A 3,974-nucleotide genomic window follows, 5' to 3' on the forward strand; every position below is an offset into this window, starting at 1 on the left:
AATATTTACAAGGACATTAACAAATAAAAACAAAAGCACAAAGATTTAATAGTCTATTGGAAGATCATTTATAATCATTTTCGGAGTAAAATCAGTCATGTATTGATCTAGTCTAAATTGATCATGGCTCAATTGAAGTCCATTTGAATTGAGCTATTTTCTACTCCACTTCTACACATTTAACAATGTGATCTATCCACTCTCTTGGGTAGAAAATCACCATGCAACTCTTGTGATAAATACTTGACAATAAAGTTATTATTTTTAATTGATGTACACATGTAGGGTGATTGGTATGTGTGGCCCACCAAAGTAAAAAAAAAAAAAACATTCCTTGAGATTATTGGTTCCAGTAAACTCTTGGATAATCGTTGATGACCATAAATTTGAGGGATGATATTAGAATATTAGATTATGATTCAATGAAATAAGGTGTATTATTATCATAAAATGAATATCAAATTAATTTTCCTTATCTTGAGTTTGTTTTTATTTAGGATCAACCTTTATTGCAATATAAATCTTTAAGTTATAATGTAATTCATTCTGATTATCAAAGAATCCTTGACTTTAAAGGATATCGGTAAAATAGGGATATCCAAAGTATATCTAAATTTTTTAGTAGCTTTACTTAGTGTTTTTCTTTTCAGAATCAAGAAGCAATAAAGAAGACTTTTATTTCTATTATCTCTACTATCTCACTTTTATGTTTTCTTTCTTTTATTTTTGTTTTATTGTTCTTGCAATGACTATCGATTAAACTTTCTATTAGATAGGTCGAGGAAACTTGAGCAAGATTCTGTTAGCACTTTTTTATTGTTCCCATATTTATGTTTTATTGTTTATTGTGAAAATTCTTAAATAAAACTTATCGGTTGGAATGTTGATTATTCTAACTATTTTAATGGTTTATATTTTGATCAGTTCAAAATAAATCATGCCTGGCAAAGAAACTACAATATTTCTCTTACAATTTTGACTTAATAATTTATTACATATTTTTTATTTCATTCATAATATAACTGATCGATTTTTCAATCCACAAACATTAACTTTGTTTAGTGGATCGAGAGAAATAAAGGACATCTAAAAATTATTAACAGGACTTGCAATGGTGGATCAGACCGATGTACAGTTCTTCATAATATTTTAACTATTTTCTTTTAGTGTTTTATTGTAGATAATTTATTATCTAAAATTAATCGGTTACGTAAAATTAAATTGGGTTTGAAGTAAAAGGAATAATGGATTAATGTTGTCTCTGTGGATCGACGTTTCCTTGCCAAGGTCTTTATTTTGTTCTTTATTTTATCATAATCTACATCGAACACACTTTCCCATTAAAAAAAAAAAAATGTATCCCAAGGGAGTCATATATCTTGAGGCGTACAGATCTACAATTTCCGAACTTGTCCACGTCAGGGAGTCGATTAAGCATGCCACCTAGTAAGTAATATTATTAGGACTCGTTTTTAAACTCTAAAAAGAATTGCTCATCTCAACAATATGTCACATATCCCATAAATAAATCCCAATCATTGCATGTCATTTTTTTTTATGGTTAGGATTTTGTGATTTTTTATGAGTCATTTTCTAATAGTAAACAAATACCAACAGATAGAATAAATATCAATCATCAAATTCAAATGAATCGTGTTGGAGTAACATTAAAATTGACTTCGATTCTCATATTACCAATGTGGAGGTGCACACATAGCCATAGTTATTTTTCACTCGTATCTTGGTGAAAAGCATCTATGATTTCAATACATCCATGTCAGCAATGTGAGCAATCGATGTCAATTTTAATGTTATTTCAGCATCTTCCAATATAAATAACTAAGAAAACACTAGCTTCAACGGACCGTTAAGATGCTAGAAATTCCCAAGAAAAATGTCTCTCTAAAATATAGGGACAGATCTCTAAGAACATTTTATTTTTTATATCTCGAGTTCTGAACCGTCTGTTTGATGAAGTGCGTTCGTAGCAGAGTGCATGAAAAGTTTGAATCAACCACAAATAAGCTTCCACGTGTAATGTGAATTTTTGCAAGTTAACAAATCAACATTCATATGCCACGTGTCTACTTTCTGTTGGTTGAAAAGATTAAAATTGTAATTTATAAACACAGCAAATCCCTATATAGTAGACGTTGATATGTAATGAAGAGTTAGTTGTACAATCGTTACCCTGGGATTGACTTTGGCTTTTGAGGTTGGTAAGGGGTCTCCACTTCTGACTTGGACTTTTTCTTTGTTTCTTTGGTAAACCTACCAAGTCTACGAGGACTTCCCACCTTCACTTTTCTTCCTAGCTTCTTCTGACACCTCACAAACCTTTGTTTTAAATGGTTGTAGAGGGTTAATCACCATCAATCCCACTAGCCACTCCTGTGTTCAAATTAGGGATATGCATTTGAACCCAAAACCTAAATTGAAACTGACCCAGAGATTGAGCCTGAATTCGAAACTAGACCCAACCAAGTTTGGATCAATTTTAAATTCCCCAAATGTCATTAAGATTTCTTGAAATGCTTGGGGGGTCTAACTCAAAACTCAAAACCAATTGACATTAGTGGAGAGGCCCAAGAACTTATAAGGAGAGAGAACAAGAGTGAAAGGCTTGCTCTAATATCACGATAAATTTGGAGGTTCAATTCAAAACCAATTGACAATGAGTTGAGAGGCCCAAGAGCTTATAGGCGAAAAGAGACAAAGCAATGAGTGTTTGATGTGGTACTAAACTCAACGTATCTCTCTAAAATTTTGTTAGTTAAAATAAAATTAACGAATTTTTATAAATATTGAAATATTGAATAATAATTTAATAATGTTATTTAAATAAATCTGAACCTGAATCGAATTAAGGGAAAAATCAAATTATTGTTTTTTAAAGTTGTCTCTAACATCGGTTAAAAAACTGACGTTAAATATATTGACGTCTTAAATACAGGGTTATAACATCGGTTATAAGCCGACATTATATGTTTGAAATAACGTCGATCTTTTATATGTCGTCGTCAAATGTAAGTCAATAATAATATATATTGTAAATAATAAATATATAGCATTGGTTTCATAAAAAATCGACATTATATCTAAAATTTTTTATATAATTATTTTTGTTTTTTTTTTCTCTAGGTTGTGCCCTGTCCGTATATGACAGAATGAAATAGAAACATACATGCTACTTATAGAAACATAAACAAATAAAAATGCAAAAAAATAGAAACATGTTACCACCACCATAAACACCAACACCACCACCACCACAACAAAAATGCATAAATAGAAACCTATAAACTTAAATTTATATACGTTGATTTCAAAATATTAGTTTCTAAGGATATGAAGCATATTAAGTATACTCTAAGGCTCTTAGCTATATAAGTCAATCATTTATAGGTTCACAAACCATGCATATGTGTCTTCCATTAAAAAGAGAAAAAAATGGAGAACAAATGAAATTAAGCAGTCAGAAACCAACAAAAATATAAGGGTTCCATTAATGCGTCTTCCATTGAAACATATATCAGTATATCATGTTACGTCTACAACATTAAAATCAGAAAATAACTCAAATTAAAAAAATTTATAAAAAAAACTCAACGAACCTGTTAAAGATACCTAATCACCACAACAGTTGGTTAGAAATCTCTTTTGATTGATTTATCCTAAAACGAAGTCAGAGAAAGACAAAGAAAGTTAGGGCTCCCATTTAAAGTTTTTCTTCCTATTATCATAGATTTAAGAGAGAAAGAGAGATCGTACCTGCAACGAGTGTTCAAAGTAGATGTGGCACCACCCACAAATTTGAGTTAATCGAGTTCAAGAGAGGAAGTTGAGATTGAGAGAGATTCAAAGGCTGAATGAGAGAGGGGGAGTGGGAGATATGAGTTTTTGTGGAGAGTGTTTCGAGAAAGATGGAGAAGATTAGAGATATGAGTTCTTTAGAAAGTGTTTTTGTTAGAATA

Source organism: Akebia trifoliata, chromosome 10, assembly GCF_017979445.1.
Source record: "Akebia trifoliata isolate Shusen 1 chromosome 10, ASM1797944v1, whole genome shotgun sequence".
Lineage (NCBI taxonomy): Eukaryota > Viridiplantae > Streptophyta > Magnoliopsida > Ranunculales > Lardizabalaceae > Akebia > Akebia trifoliata.